The following is a 17875-nucleotide window of genomic DNA, read 5'->3' as shown; positions in this document are numbered from 1 at the left end:
TGAGGCAATCAGCCCCTACTGAGGTACACGCCCATTGCTGACGCAGCCTGCCGCTGCCGAGGCAACCCGGTACAACAGAGAGACTCCGCCGCAGGGCGTAGCCCGAGGCAACACGGCGGAGACCACAGCAGAAGGGCGAAGCCTGCAGGAAAAGGGCAAACCTCACACCAGCAGGGCAGAGCCTCGGCAGGCAAAAAGTGACTAGACTGCCTCCTAGCTGGGCAGGACAGTGAGGTGGACACTCACAAGGAAAGCCCCAACCCCCCCACAGACAGAGCATCTGAGAAAAAAAAGGGATTTTCTTACGAGTTAGGTTGCAGCAGAACTAAACATAGCAGCCTAGCAGCCCTGAATGAACAACAGAGCTCACAGCTCAGCACTTGAGCTCCTACAGACTGTCTCCTCAAGCAACTCCCTGACCCCTCTATATCCATAAGACTGACATTCATCAGACATCATCATGGGACAAAGATAGCAGAAAAAGAAACTGGTAGCATCCCTCGCTGTTCTGCAGCCGCTACAGGTGCACCCCAGACAAGCAGGGCCTGGTGTGGACCTCAGCGGTTGTACAGCGAAGGGGCTAGACTGGTAGAAGGAAAACCAAGTAACAGAAATACTCCATCATCAACAATCTGGGTGTCCACTCAGAGATCCAATCAAAAAGTCAGTAACAACACAGACGACAGGTGGATAAATCCACAAAGATGGGAAGAAACCAGTGCAAAAGGAGGAAAACACCCGAAACCAGAACACCTCGCCTCCTAGAAAGGACCAAAACTCCTCACCAGCAAGGGAACAAAGCTGGACGGAGAATGACTGTGACGAAATGATGGAATTAGACTTCAGAAGGTGGATAATGAGAAACTTTTGTGAGCTAAAAAAACATGTTTTAAATCAACGTAAAGAAACTAAGAACTTTGAAAAAAGATTTGAAAAAAGATTTGAGGAAATGATAACAAGAATGGATACCTTAGAGAGGAATATGAATGAATTAAAGGAGCTGAAAAACACAATACGAGAGCTTCGCGAAACATGCACAAGTTTCAATAGCCGAATTGACCAAGCAGAAGAAAGAATATCAGAAGTCGAGTATCAACTCAATGAAATAAAACGAGAAACCAAGATCAGAGAAAAAAGCGCAAAAAGGAATGAACAAAGTCTCCAAGAAATGTGGGACTATGTGAAGAGACCTAACCTACGTTTGATAGGTGTACCAGAATGTGATGAAGACAATGAATCCAAGCTGGAAAATACTCTGCAGGACATTATCCAGGAAAATTTCCCCCACCTAGCAAGACAGGCCAACACTCAAATACAGGAAATACAGAGAACACCACAGAGATATTCCGCAAGAAGAGCAACCCCAAGGCACATAATGGTCAGATTCAACAAGGTTGAAATAAAGGAGAAAATACTAAGGGCAGCCAGAGAGAAAGGTCAGGTCACCCACAAAGGGAAGCCCATCAGACTCACAGCAGATCTCTCAGCAGAAACTCTACAAGCCAGAAGAGAGTGGGGGCCAATATTCAACATCCTTAAAGAAAAGAACTTTCAACCCAGAATTTCATATCCAGCCAAACTGAGCTTCAGAAGTGAAGAAAAAATAAAATCCTTTGCAAACAAGCAAGCACTCAGAGATTTTGTCACCACCAGGCCTGCTTTACAAGAGCTCCTGAAAGAGGCACTACACATAGAAAGGAACAACCAGTACCAGCCATTCCAAAATCACACTAAATGCTAAAGAGCATCAACATAATGAAGAATCTACAACAGCTAACGGGCAAAACAGCCAGCTAGCATCAAAATGGCAGTGTCAAACACACACATAACAATATTAACCCTAAAAGTAAATGGACTAAATGCACCAATCAAAAGACACAGACTGGCAAATTGGATAAAAAGCCAAAACCCATCAGTGTGCTGTATACAGGAAACCCATCTCACATGCAAGGATACACAAAGGCTCAAAATAAAGGGATGGAGGAAGATTTACCAAGCAAATGGAGAGCAAAAGAAAGCAGGAGTTGCAATCCTCATCTCTGATAAAATAGACTTTAAAGCAACAAAGATCAAAAGAGACAAAGAAGGCCATTACATAATGGTAAAAGGATCGATACAACAAGAAGAGCTAACGATCCTAAACATATATGGACCCAATGCAGGAACACCCAGATACATAAGGCAAGTTCTTAACGACTTACAAAGAGACTTAGACTCCCACACAATAATAGTGGTAGACTTTAACACTCCACTGTCAATATTAGACAGATCAACCAGACAGAAAATCAACAAGGATATCCAGGGCTTGAACTCAGACCTGGAGCAAGCAAACCTGATAGACATTTAAGAGAACTCTCCACCCCAAATCCACAGAATATACATTCTTCTCAGCACCACATCATACCTACTCTAAAATTGACCACATAATTGGAAGTAAAGCACTGCTCAGCAAATGCAAAACAACTGAAATCATAACAAACAGCTTCTCAGACCATAGTGCAATCAAGTTAGAACTCAGAATTCGGAAACCGACCCAGAACCACACAGTTTCATGGAAACTGAACAACTGGCTCCTGAATGTTGACTGGATAAACAACGAAATGAAGGCAGAAATAAAGAAGTTCTTCGAAACCAATGAGAATGAAGACACAGCATGCCAGAATCTCTGGGACACATTTAAAGCAGTCTCTAGAGGAAAGTATATAGCAATAAGTGCCCATATGAGGAGAATGGAGAGATCCAAAATTGACACCCTATTGTCAAAATTGAAAGAGCTAGAGGAGCAAGATCAAAAAAACTCAAAACCCAGCAGAAGACAAGAAATAACTAAGATCAGAGCTGAACTGAAGGAGATTGAGACACGAAAAACCCTCCAAAAAATCAATAAATCCAAGAGCTGGTTTTTTGAAAAGATCAACAAAATAGACCACTAGCCAGATTGATTAAAAAGAAAAGAGAGAACAACCAAATAGATGCAATAAAAAATGATAAAGGGGAAATCACCACAGATTCCACAGAAATTCAAACCATCATCAGAGAATATTACAAACAACTCTATGCACATAAACTAGTAAACCTGGAAGAAATGAATAAATTCCTGGACTCCTGTGTCCTCCCAAGCCTAAACCAGGAGGAAGCTGAAACTATGAATAGACCAATAACAAGGTCAGAAGTCGAGGCAGCAATTAAGAGCCTACCACTCAAAAAAAGCCCAGGTCCAGACGGGTTCACAGCCGAATTCTACCAGACACACAAAGAGGAGCTGGTACCATTTCTTCTGAAACTATTCCAAATAATCCGAAAAGAAGGAATCCTACCCAAATCATTCTACAAGACCAATATCATCCTGATACCAAAACGCGGCAGAGACCCAACAAGAAAAGAAAACTTCAGGCCAATATCCATGATGAACATAGATGCAAAAATCTTCAATAAAATATTGGCAAGCCGATTGCAACACCAAATCAAAAAACTTATCCATCATGATCAAGTAGGATTCATCCCAGGGATGCAAGGCTGGTTCAACATACGCAAGTCTATCAACGTAATTCACCACATAAATAGAACCAAAAACAAAAACCACATGATTATCTCAATTGATGCAGAGAAGGCATTTGACAAAATTCAACAGCCCTTTATGCTAAAAACCCTCAATAAACTCGGTATCAATGGAACGTATCTCAAAGTAATAAAAGCTATTTATGACAAACCAACAGCCAATATCATACTGAATGGGCAAAAACTGGAAGCATTCCCTTTGAAATCTGGCACTAGACAAGGATGCCCTCTCTCACCACTCCTATTCAATATAGTACTGGAAGTTCTAGCCAGAGCAATCAGGCAAGAAAGAGAAATAAAGGGTATTCAAATAGGAAAGGTGGAAGCCAAATTGTCTCTATTTGCAGACGACATGATAATATACCTAGAAGACCCCATCGCCTCAGCCCAAAAACTCCTGAAACTGATAAGCAACTTCAGCAAAGTCTCAGGATATAAAATCAATGTGCAAAAATCACAAGCCTTCCTCTACACCAATAACAGACTTAAAGAGAGCCAAATCAAGAATGAACTGCCATTCACAATTGCTACAAAAAGAATAAAATACCTTGGAATACAACTCACAAGGAACGTAAGGGATCTCTTCAGGGAAAACTACAAACCACTGCTCAACGAAATCAGAGAGGACACAAACAGATGGAGAAACATTCCATGTTCATGGTCAGGAAGAATTAATATCATGAAAATGGCTATACTGCCCAAAGTAATTTACAGAATCAACGCTATCCCCATCAAGCTACCATTGACTTTCTTCACAGAACAGGAAAAAACCACCATGAACTTCATATGGAACCAAAAGAGAGCCCGCATAGCCAAGTCAATTCTAAGCAAAAAGAACACAGCGGGGGGCATCACACTACCGGATTTTAAACTATACTATAAGGCTACAGTAATCAAAACAGCATGGTACTGGTACCAAAACAGAGATATAGATCAATGGAACAGAACAGAGGCATCAGAGGCAACACAACATATCTACAACCATACAATCTTTGATAAACCTGACAAAAACAAGCAATGGGGAAAGGACTCCCTGTTCAACAAATGGTGTTGGGAAAACTGGCTAGCCATATGTAGAAAGCAGAAACTGGACCCCTTCCTGACACCTTACACCAAAATTAACTCCAGATGGATTAAAGACTTAAACATAAGACCCGGCACCATAAAAACCCTAGAAGGAAATCTAGGCAAAACCATCCAGGACATAGGAGTAGGCAAGGACTTCATGAACAAAACACCAAAAGCATTGGCAACAAAAGCCAAAATAGACAACTGGGACCTAATGAAACTCCACAGCTTCTGCACAGCAAAAGAAACAGTCTCTAGTGTGAATCGGCAACCAACAGAATGGGAAAATTTTTTGCAGTTTACCCATCTGACAAAGGGCTGATATCCAGAATATACAAAGAACTCAAGCAGATTTACAGGAAAAAAACAAACAAGCCCATTCAAAAGTGGTCAAAGGATATGAACAGACACTTTACGAAAGAAGACATATATGAGGCCAACAATCATATGAAAAAATGCTCATCGTCACTGGTCATCAGAGAGATGCAAATCAAAACCACATTGAGATACCATCTCACGCCAGTTAGAATGGCGATCATTAAAAAATCTGGAGACAACAGATGCTGGAGAGGATGTGGAGAAAAAGGTGGGAGTGTAAATTAGTCCAACCATTGTGGAAGACGGTGTGGCGATTCCTCCAGGCCTTAGAAATAGAAATCCCATTTGACCCAGCAATCCCATTACTAGGTATATATCCAAAGGACTATAAATCGTTCTACTACAAGGACAAATGTACACGAATGTTCATTGCAGCACTGTTTACAATAGCAAAGACCTGGAATCAACCCAAATGCCCATCAATGATAGACTGGATTGGGAAAATGTGGCACATATACACCATGGAATATTATGCAGCAATCAGAAATGATGAGTTTGTGTCATTTGTAGGGACATGGATGAATCTGGAGAACATCAATCTCAGCAAACTGACACAAGAACAGAAAATGAAACACCACATATTCTCACTCATAGGCGGGTGATGAAAAATGAGAACACATGGACACAGAGAGGGGAGTACTAAACACTGGGGTCTATAGGGGGAAAAGGGGAGGGCCAGTGGGAGGGGGAGGTGGGGAGGGATTGCCAGGGGAGAAATACCAAATGTGGGTGAAGGGGAGAAAGCAAACAAAACACACTGCCCTGTGTGTACCTATGCAACTGTATTGCATGCTCTGCACATGTACCCCAAAACCTAAAATGCAATAAAAAAAAAAAATCACCGAAGTTCTTGTTAGGAGGCATATGTATGTATGTAAGAGCCCTTTAGAGCTGTATAATCCCTAATACACATACCAATGATAAGACCTATTACAAAGACATTAGACAGTCTTTGTAATAGGTCTTATCATTGGTATGTGCATTAGGGCCCTCCACTTCTAACCTCCTAGGGTTTGATTTATTTTTGTTAGGTTTTGATACAAGTGACTCCATTTTAATTCTGACAACTTTCATAGGTGGTATATGTGCCTTGGTTATATTTCTCTGGAGCCACTTTTCAAAGAGGAAAAACTTGAGACCATTAGAAGAAAAATGTATTAATAGATTCCTGAATTTAGATAGTAGTGGTGAGCAAAAAAGAAAGGGAGGAAGAGAAAGAAAGGAAACAATGAAGGAAGAAGAAAGGAAAGGAGGGAAGTAGAAAACCACAAATAATGGGCAAATGAAATCAGGATTAAATTAGTGAAGAATTAAATAAATTAAAGAAGGCTCAAATATTGTAACTGGGTGTCCCAGCTTCTTGGGCTCACTTGCCCCAGGAATGGGGGAAATACCCAGGCAGTTTGGTGAGCTTACTGTTCATATAAATATCATGGACCCAAAGAGTTTAGCAGAAAGTGATTTATTAGGCAGAAAGTGAGTGAGAGGCTTCCATGGGAGGGGAATCTGAAGGGTATATCCGCACAAGTAGAGAGGGAAAGACAGCTCCCACGTTGCTGTGGGAGGGGATCTCAGAGAGGGATTTTAACTTTGAGGTTTTAACTTTGAAGTTAATCCCGTCCCGTTCATGTCTTTGTCCAATGAGGTGAGTTATGTTCGCCGGAGTGATTGATCTTTGACTTCGATATCGGATTGGCTGTTCGGCCCACAACAGAGGCCCTTCCTCCCAGAGCTTTTGGCGCAGTCTTCTTAAACAAAAGAGCACACCTGAAATTTTACCTAACCTGCACCCGGGAAAGTTAGACAAAGAACTCTACGTTCCTCAATGGGGGCATGGATGGAGGCGCTGGGAAGTTCTTGCCTTTGAAACCATGCCTCTTCTGGAACCGGGAAGACAGGTTTTTTTGCTTAACACAGTCCCTCAATATGACCCTAAAGTTTGACTTAAACGCTCTAGTTTAAACTTTAAGGTTATTTTTTATGCTGTAACCATCTGTTAAATTTATTTTGTTTTCTTTTAAACATGTTTATGACTTTCAGATTATACATTATCTTTCTATACCTGTTAAGAGGCAAATTTCCTGATTTATTTATTAAAACAAATTCCTATTTGATTAGTTCCTGGCTATATATTAGATTTTATTACTTTGTTTCATTTCCAAATTTTCTTTTAGATGTATTGCCATTTCACTTGACTATCCATTTCAAATTTCTTTTCAACATTACTTAAGAAATAATTTAGGTTTATTATAGTTAGAATATTTTTGTAACCCCAATTTTTAGGTGGCAGCATCTCATGTGACTCAACAGCTGAAAAATTACTAGCACTTTGTATTGCATTTGTTTATATTACCTAGTGACCTATTATCCATTCTCTGAGAAGCTGTCCATCACATGATTCTCACTACAAAGACAGATAAAGCTGTAGAGACTGTAGGCAGACATGTTTTCTCTCATGTGACTAACCAGTGCCCACTTCCTTCTGCCATGGCTAATCACTATCTACAGCCTGATTTAAAAACCTTAATTGAGTCATACTTCTTCCACTGGTATGTGAACTAAGTGATTCCAAGATAATCAACTTGGTTACTAAGGAAAACTGGAGCTGGAAGGGGCTGGAAAGGTAAGTCCCAAATCAAAATTATATGTAACCCCAGAGGTAGTCATCAAAGAGAGAAAAATGGAGCTGACAACAGAGAAGAAATAGCTTGGAAAGAGAATGGGCTTGTGACATATGAGAATAAGACCTTTCATCAAGACTGACATCTTTCCAACTCATTTCTGTCTTTGAAATACTCCCTTTTTAGAAGGAAACTACATGTGTGTTTGGTTTCTTTTTTTTTTTTTTTTTTTTTTGAGACGGAGTTCCGCTGTTGTTACCCAGACTGGAGTGCAATGGCATGATCTCAGCTCACCACAACCTCCGCCTTCTGGGTTCAAGCAATTCTCCTACCTCAGCCTCCCGAGTAGCTGGGACTACAGGCGTGCACCACCATACCCAGCTAATTTTTGTATTTTTAGTAGAGACGGGGTTTCACCTTGTTGACCAGGATGGTCCCGATCTCTTGACCTTGTAATCCACCCACCTCAGCCTCCCAAAGTGCTGGGATTATAGGCGTGAGCCACCGTGCCCAGCCTTGTTTGGTTTCTTATCAAACTACTTTATCTCAAGCTTTCTACAAATCTCTTCAAACTCTTCATTTATGGAAACTAAAGTATGCCTAAACCCCATTCTCAGAGGCACATCAGGGCATGAGCGGACACTGTGATAGAAGGAAACAATATAACTAAGTCTGGCTTCTGAAATAAGTATTCTCAAGTTATATATAATACTTGTGTCTCCTCCCATCCTTGCAACATAAAGTTAGTTCAGAATCTCAGTCTCCATTTCTAAAGGACATGTGGTCTTTCCACCTTCTGTACACTTTTGTTAACACTTGAAACAGTTTAGCCTTTTTTTTTCCAGCAAAAAGAAAAAGAAGTTTTCAAAAAAAAAGAAAAGTAGATATTTTGTAGACACAGCAGCAGTATTTTTGTACTTCACAGTAAAATCAGGAAATATCATTAATCCTATCAGCCTGAGAAAACAAGCCAACATCTCCCAGCAGACGGCCAGCTGCTTGCAGTTGCCTTTACATCACGAATGGCCATAGGAAAGTATGAACCTCCCTCAGGGAGTTCCAAGAACATTTATTCGAGGGCAATCTTGACTTGACTCAGTCTGCAAACTGACACTGTCAATGAGGGAATAAACTATCATCAGAGGAGGCATTTTAGGACATTAATTCTGACTCCACTAATTGTAAAATATGTTCTTGTGACAGGATATCTTTTAGTTAGAACACAAGAGAAGAAAATTAAATATCAGCAGAGCATAACTAATTTTCTCTGACATTTCTGATTTTTTAAAATGAATATACCATAAATTCACTGTTTCCAATCCCATTTGAAAATTGGTCTGGTAAATATCTAAATAAGGAAACCACAAGGTGAACATTCAATAAATATTCAAAGTATACACATTGTGAGCACTTTGTCCTGTGACTACTGTTAATCACAACACATTTTAACTCCCATTTATACTTTCTTTGAGCAATCTTTGAGCCATGTAAAAAGTTAAACTGTGTTTAGCCACACCTTACTTTTAACCCCACATGGTATTACCTAACTTGAAAGTTGTACCAGCCTTCATCTGAAAACGACATTTCACATTTTCCAAAAAGAATCAGTTCCACTTGCAAAAGATGAAGATTAAGATTTTTGCTTTAAAGAGTACTATGAATTCTGAAGATATTAATTCTAAAAGCAGTTGCAAAACTATTTTGTGCAGCAAGTTTCCCTAAGTGATTACTCTAAAAGGGAGAATTCACATGGGAACATAAAAGCCAATGTAGTTATTTTTTCTTTAGAAAACTAGCCATACTGAAGGAAAGCCTACTAGGAAAATAAATAGAGAAGATTTTTTAATCGTTCCTGCTATTTTTATTCCTGTTCCATTTTTTTGTTGACATAGCCCAATACCCGTGCTTCTCTAAACCTCCTCCCACACACACTTGATTATATTAACAAATATTTATTGAACCCTACTCCGTGGTAGGCACAGTTCCAAGCAGGTCTTGTCTACCCATTGTTCACCATCTGTACTATGTGGTTACATTTGAATATGCTTTACTTGCTAAATTTATAGTGTAAATATAACATTTTTCATTTACTGAACATCATGTGTCCACCATAGTTTACTTCCGAGTGTGTAGAAATGTTTCCATGCATTCCTTCCTAAAGTCCCCATAATCAAGTAAGAAAAATATATTATGTCCAAAAACGCCCATAGTATAAAGTATAAAAATAAAACAGTTACAGAAGGGGTACAAAAAAAGGAAAGGAAGGATAAAAATTAGTTTCACTTTGTCGAACGGGGTTCCGGGCTGCACTGCGCTATGGAGCAGGTCAATGAGCTGAAAGAGAAGGGCAGCAAGGCCCTGAGTGCAGGGGCCTTGTTGATGATGCCTTACAGAGCTACTCCGAAGCCATTAAGCTGGATCCCCACAACCACTTTCTCTACAGCAACCGTTCTGCCGCCTGTGCCAAGAAAGGAGACTACTGAAAGGCTTATGAGGACGGCTGCAAGACCGTCGACCTAAAGCCTGACTGGGGCAAGGGCTAGTCACGAAAAGCAGCAGTTCTTGAGTTCTTAAACCAGTTTGAAGAAGTCAAGCGAACCTACGAAGAGGGCTAAAACACGAGGTAAATAACCCTCAGCTGAAAGAGGGTTTACAGAATATGGAGGCCAGGTTGGCACAGAGATTATTCACGAACGCTTTCAACATGCCCAATCTGTGTCAGAAGTTGGAGAGTGATCCCAGGACAAGGACACTTCTTAGTGATCCCACCTACGAGGAGCTGGTAGAGCAGCTGCGAAACAAGCCTTCCGATCTGGGCACGAAACTACAGGATCCCCGGATCATGACCACTCTCAGTGTCCTCCTTGGGGTCGATCTGGGCAGTATGGATGAGGAGGAAGAGGTTGCAACACCACCACCACCCCTCCCAAAAAGGAGACCAAGCCAGAGCCAATGGAAGAAGATCTTCCAGAGAATAAGAAGCAGGCACTGAAAGAAAAAGAGCTGGGGAACGATATCTAGAAGAAGAAAGACTTTGGCACAGCCTTGAAGCATTACGACAAAGCCAAGGAGCTGGACCCCACCGACATGACTTACATTATCAGTCAAGTAGCGGTATACTTTGAAATGGGCGACTACAATAAATGTCGGGAGCTTTGTGAGAAGGCCAATGAAGTGGGGAGAGAAAACCGAGAAGACTATCAACAGATTGCCAAAGCTTATGCTGGAATTGGCAACTCCTACTTCAAAGAAGGAAAGTACAAGGATGCATCCATTTCTATAACAAGTCTCTGGCAGAGCACCGAACCCCAGATGTGCTCAAGAAATGCCAGCAGGCAGAGAAAACACTGAAGGAGCAAGAGCAGCTGGCCTACATAAACCCCGACCTGGCTTTGGAGGAGAAGAACAAAGGCAACGAGTGTTTTCAGAAAGGGGAGTATCCCCAGGCCGTGAAGCATTATACAGAGGACGTCAAAAGGAATCCAAAAGATGCCAAATTGTACAGTGATCGAGCTGCCTTCTGCACCAAACTTCTGGAGTTCCAGCTGGCACTCAAGGACTGTGAGGAATGTATCCAGCTGGAGCCGACCTTTATCAAGGGTTATACCCGGAAAGCCTCTGCCCTGGGAGCGATGAAGGACTGCACCAAAGCCATGGGTGTGTACCAGAAGGCGCTCGACCGGGACTCCAGCTGTAAGGAGGCGGCAGCCGGCTACCAGCGCTGTATGATGGCGTAATGCAACCGGCTTGACAGTCCGGAAGATGTGAAACGACCAGCCATGGCCGACCCCGAGGTGCAGCACATTATGAGTGACCCAGCCATGCGCCTTATCCTGGAACAGATGCAGAAGGACCCCCAGGCACTCAGCGAACACTTAGAGAATCCTGTAATAGCACAGAAGATCCAGAAGCTGATGGATGTCGGTCTGATTGCAATTCGGTGATGACTTGTTCATCCCCCCTCTCTTCGCCCTCATGTGGAAAGAGGAGCTGGGACCGCAGCCAGCAGCATGGAGCAGAAGGGAGAGCAGGGGGAAAGAAGGCCTCATCTCTGTATTTATACATAACCCCGGCAAGACACAGAGACTTGTACTTGGCACTGTTCGTGCCACCGCTTCCTCTAGGCCTTCCCAGCACACGCATGGTCTCTTCACCACTGCCCTCGAGTTCCGTGTCTCCTTCCCCTGCCCCTAGTCGCTGTCTCGGCTGCTCTCGCATAGTTGATTATTTTTTATTTGGGGCAGTGGGCATGTATGGGGAGGGAAGGGGGTTCCTCCCAGACTCAGGTCTCAGCTGTCTCATGTTGTTTATTCCACATCCCCTTCTCCAATAAAACAAGCCAGTTGGGAGTGGTTATATGTTAAAAAAAAAAAAAATTAGTTTCACTTTGTCATTTCATGCGGGGATCATTACTCATTAGTAGGGGGTAATTAAAGCATCCTTTCACAAGAATTAATTGATATTTACACCTTTGATGGAAGTAATGCTTAAGCAATGTTTAGGTTTATCAAAAATTCTCCCTCTTTAATTTATTTACATATTAACAAAACAAGTAATACCATACACAGTCATGCACTGCTTAATGGTGGAGACACATTCAGAGAAATGGATCTGCAGGTGATTCTGTCGTTGTGCAAACATCATAGAGTCTACTTACACAAACCTGGATGGTAGTATAGCCAACTACACATGTGGGTCACATGATACAGTCTATTGCTCCTAGGCCACAAACTTGTGCAGCATGTCACTGTACTGAATTCTGTGGGCAGTTGTAACATGATGATATTTGTGTATCTAAACATGTCTAAACGTAGAAAAGGTGATGTTTTGCGCTACGACTTTATGACTGCTACAAGATGACAAAGTGTTGGGAATTTTTCAGCTCCATTATAATCTTGTGGGATCAGCATTGCATAGGTGGTTTGTTGTTGACCATAACCACCTTATGTGCAACATAAATACGACCTACAGTTACTCTTATATAGTCAGCTCTTTTTGTTGTTGTTGTTAACTAAAATTTTATTTATGGTTTTTAATGAAATTAAGTTCTCTGAAACCTTGAACATTTCAACAGATAACCAATCCAAACTTATTTTCCTAAATATACCAATGATTTTAAAAAAGTAAATCTTTTTGCTTGAATTATCTAGCACATCTAACTTCATTTACCCACGTCACAAATGTATACTTTATTTGGCACCGTTTTACCCTAGATAAAGAGGATATTATTTAAAGTATCTTTTTAAATAGAAAACACTTGTGCCAAGTGTTGAGGAAACAGACATAAAGAGTATTTGGGAAAACTATGAGGAAAGAAGGATTATGTCAATGTGGTTCCAGCAAATCTATTTCTAGCAAATAAATTTAATCTAAAATATCAGCCCAGAATTATGCTATCCATTTATTTTCAGATATAAAGAGAGGAGACTGAATAGATGCTGCTATTGTGTGAATTGACATGTGGGGTATGGGTAGGCAAGAATGTGGAAGAATACAGATATGAGAAAAAAATCATATTTGCCATATTTTTAGATATATTTTAATTTATTTTATTTATTTTTTTATTTATTTTTTGAGACGGAGTTTTGCTTTTGTTACCCAGGCTGGAGTGTAATGGCGCTATCTCGGCTCACCGCAACCTCCGCCTCCTGAGTTCAGGCAATTCTCCTGCCTCAGCCTCCCGAGCTGCTGGGATTACAGGCACGCGCCACCATGCCCAGCTAATTTTTTGTATCTTTAGTACAGACAGGGTTTCACCATGTTGACCAGGATGGTCTCGATCTCTTGACCTTGTGATCCACCCGCCTCGGCCTCCCAAAGTGCTGGGATTACAGGCTTGAGCCACCGCAGCCAGCCCTAGATATATTTTAATTGCAAACATAGAAATCCATCTTAACCAACTCAGTTTCCTGCAAAGGATTAATTGGCACATGTAACCTAACTTGGTCAAGGTCAGAATACAGCTGGGCCACAAGACAACTGAATCAAAGGACTTGCCAGGATGTACTTCCTTCACTTCTTGCCCTTGGTTTTCTGTGTGCATCCTCTTTATCTAATCAATTTGATTCTTCCCACTGGCTTATAAGCATTAATACTAATGGTCTTATTAATATTGCTAGTGTTCACTTCCAAAGAACTGAAATGCTCTTTGCCCAATGTTAAGTTCTAAGAAGTATTGTAATTGGTCGAAATTGAATACGCTGTCCAACTTTGGACAAATAATAGTAGTCAGGGGCATGGCACACCATAATGGGGACAACTGTAGCTATGTAAGCCTCTACCATATCTAAGAATGAAGGAGAAGAAGTTTGAAGAGAAAATCAATAAGTGTCCACTACACTCTCCTCAGAAGTCAAAATAATTAGGTTGCCATATGACAGAACATGCTATTACCTTTCAGATAGAGCATCTGAAGCTGTCAATTAGTTTTCCAATATGAAATTTATTTTAAACACAACTAAATACATAATACTTCCAGAATGGGAATAAATTATGTTTAGGATATAGAAACCAACTGAAACTGTGCCATTAGAGAGCCTCCTAAGTGCTGACTTGTTGTATTCAATAAAATAATTGCCATTTTCTCAAGGCACTCAATTTGACAGTTCACAAAGCTCCACAGCACCTACTGTTCATGATTCTAATTACCAGAGCACAACATAAAACCACCGTGAACAAAAAGCTCATCAGAACCTCTCAAAGAACAGACTAACAAAATGAAAGGTTCTCATACAGTAAATAATGAAATGCTTGTAAATTAAGAAGACCAAAGTTGTGATATCTAAAATGGCACAATAATTTTTCCAGAATTATGTTCTAAAAAATAACACTTAAAAAGAAATGTAGCATTGCCTGCAGAGTTTGAAATTGCTGCCTCTGACAGCATTACTTTCTGTTGATACCAATTTTCCCAAAGGGCAAGACATTTAACTAGCAGTCCCTCTACACCTGAGAACCATCAGTGTCTGTTTATAACCAAGTCTTTGCTGATTTGGGGTCCAGGCCTTGTTCCATAGTCCGGGGGCTGCATTCTGTTAGCAGCAGATGGCCCAGTCACTAGATGAGCAAGCATCTAACATTGTGCTCTTATTCCTTGGCTGATACTGTTTGTACTACGTCCAACTGTTTCAATATTCCTCACACAAGCCACCTTGTGGAATACTTACAGCAGGAGTTAGCAATCTCCAAAGGTAATTAACAATCACAGATTTGCTTTACACCAGTTACTGGTTTTAGTTATAGACCCTCAAGAAAATCACAAGCATTCTTGTCTCATGTTTTGTGGATACTCCAATGATATTATACTGTCTACTAGAGAAAAATCCCCAGAGGATAGTGTATATGAATTAGTTATTTTTTTCATCTTGTAAGCTCAACTCCTATGGCATAGTAAGCACCTGCTACAAAAAGTGTTGATTAAATGACTAAGTGAATGACACTTCCAACCAGGAAGAAATAATTCCATTAGAGGTGCAGAGGATGGGCTTTCCAAATATAGTGCCAGTTGTCTTCATGTTTAAAGTTAAATGTTTGTTATATTAAAACATAATAATGATAGTTCCTACCTATCATTTATTCTTTCATTACCTTGACCATTAGTAGAAGAAACAAGCAGAGGGCTATCTCAGGAGTCCTGTAAGAGCTAACAATAGTTTTCATGTTAAGTGGTAGCCCTTGAAGTGAGAAGAGGACAAATTCTGAATATATATTGACTGTGCAAACGATAAGATGTGTGATAAACTAGATATGTGGCATGAGAGAAAACAGAAAAGTATACAGGCAGACAGACACAGAGAGGCAGAGAAATAGGAGAGACAGACAGAGACATACAGACTAACAGAGTTGGAGAGAGAACATAGACACAGAAAGACAGAGAGAGATCAGGAAGTGAAATAAGGAAGCAATTAACATATTGACTCTACTGAAGTCACAAGTCCACAAGACTAGATAAAGAGAAACATCCAGTGACCAAGACTCAAAAGTTAGAACATTCAAAGAGGTGACTGAAAAGGAGCTTCCAGTAAGGCAAAAGTAAAACCAAGTAAAGAAAACATTTTTGGATGGGCACGGTGGCTCATGCCTGTAATCCCAGCACTTTAGGAGGACAAGGCGGGTGGATCACCTAAGGTCAGGAGTTCAAGACCAGCATGGCCAACATGGTAAAACCCCGTCTCTACTAAAAATACAAAAATTAGCCAGGTGTGGTGAAGGGGGCACCTGTAAGCTGAGATAGCTGGGAGGCTGAGGCAGGAGAGAATCACTTGAACCTGGGAGGTGGAGGCTGCTGTGAGCCAAGATCATGCCATTGCACTCCAGCCTGGGCAACAAGAGTGAAACTCTGTCTCAAAAAGAAAAGAAAATATTTTCATCAGGACAAAGTAATATTTGCTAAATATCACTTATAAATCAAGTTAAATGGAGACTAAAAGTTGTTATTGTTCTGATCCAGATTGAAGTCATTGGTGACGTTGTCAAGAGTGTTTCAGAAGAGAAATGGGCAGGAATGTTTGATTACAGGTCTGTAACAGAAAGAGAGGAAATGGTGTTTTGAGCAGTGCTTATAAAGAACTTTACTGTAAGAGATTGCAGAACAAGGGGTAAAAGGGATGTAGGTACTAGCCTGAGCTTATTTTTAAGGGCAGGGAAGTTTACAGAAAGCTTGAATAATACAAGAGAAATGGAGTAATGAAAGATGAAGAAGACAGAGTAATTGCAGGAACACATTTTTAGTGAATGCTCACAATGTTTTAGATACAGTGTCAAGTGATTTACTTGTATCTTATTTAATGATTAAAACAATCTCTGAGGTAAAGATTGTTATGCTGTTTTACAAATGTGGGAAATCGCTTAGAGAAGTTTAGGTTACTTGACTAAAGTCACACAGCTAGTAAGACACAGAGCCAAAAGTTAAACCCAAGACTGCTTCAACCCTCCATGAACTTGACCTAATCGTTAGCTATAGATAATACATTTGTCAGGCCACTAAAGTATAGCCATTAATCTTATCTGAACCCAGGCCCATAAGATTCTTTGTGCAGCCTTCAAAGTATCCAGGAATTTTATTCAGCACTAAGACAACCTCAAATAATGATTTTTACATATCTTAGCTACATAATTTTCCATGGTAGACCAACATAAAATACACACACACACACACACACACACACACATTTCTACCAAGGTAAATATATTATTTACATATTAATCTTATGTTCAGTTTTTCAGCCAAACAAAACAAAACAAAACAAAAAAACAGTAAATTACTCAGAAAAAAAATATATACCATAGAGCTAGAGAGAAATTTAGGTATTTGTTTTTCAGGGTTCCATTTTATGATCATGCACACCAAGGCAAGGAAAGGTTAAATCACTTACCATTGACAGAGATGAAATTAGAAACAGAGAAAACTGGTGAAAACTCATGGCAAAATTAAAATAAATACATTTACTTTTTGGTTCCTTCTCAGTATGTTACATATCCTTATTTTGCAATGTACAGCTAAAGAGATTGAAATTATACCCTAAATCAAATAAAGAGGTAAAAAGTTGTAGAATTGAAACTTAGGGGACCTGTAAATTAGAGAAGTTTGTTTTGGCTGTTTCAAATAAAAAAAAATCATAACAGCCTAGACTCAGTTATATCTTTCATTTCTGTAGTAGAATGTGAATAATTTTTTGTAATCCCTGGAGATGAACAGGCCTAGTTCTAAATTTTCAGTCAATGACTTTGGGTATTTTGCCTCCCTAACACTCAGTTTTCTCACTTGGAAGCAAGTTTAATGATAGTGCCTACCTCAAAAAGTTGTGAGGATTATATGAGATAATTTTGATGGAACATATGCCCAGCCCTTACTGTATACTACATCAGGTTCATTATTTTTATTGCCTTTTCTATTTGGTATAAAATTTCTTTTTCCTGAAAGCCACTGAAGTTTGAAATGTATTCTTATCTTCCTTAATTTGTTTTTAAACTAAAGACAGTACAAATAATATCTGAATAATGGTTCACACAGATCAAAAGACAGAGATTTTGTCATAGCAATATGCTAGACTTATCTTCATGAGATGTAGAGTTATTTTAAGAATTCCACAGTGGTTTAAAAAAAGTACATTAAAATAAAAGCTCTACCTCAAAGCATTTTCACTGCCAAATATGTTTTCTTTATTGTCTTGTTTCAATATTAGATATGATATATACATAGGTGTGTGCACACATTAAGAATCTTCTCTATTCTAAGCACTATGCTTCAA

General features: G+C 40.0%; 1 pseudogene; it reads left to right on the top strand.

The window, feature by feature from the left end:
* The first annotated feature begins 9922 nt into the window (after positions 1-9922).
* On the top strand, positions 9923-12140 carry LOC100412325 (stress-induced-phosphoprotein 1 pseudogene; annotated as a pseudogene).
* The last annotated feature ends 5735 nt before the right edge of the window (positions 12141-17875 follow it).

Source organism: Callithrix jacchus, chromosome 3 (assembly GCF_049354715.1).
Source record: "Callithrix jacchus isolate 240 chromosome 3, calJac240_pri, whole genome shotgun sequence".
Classification (NCBI taxonomy): Eukaryota; Metazoa; Chordata; class Mammalia; order Primates; family Cebidae; genus Callithrix; species Callithrix jacchus.
The sequence above is the reverse complement of the archived record's forward strand: the minus strand, read 5'-3'. Positions and strand labels throughout refer to the sequence as shown.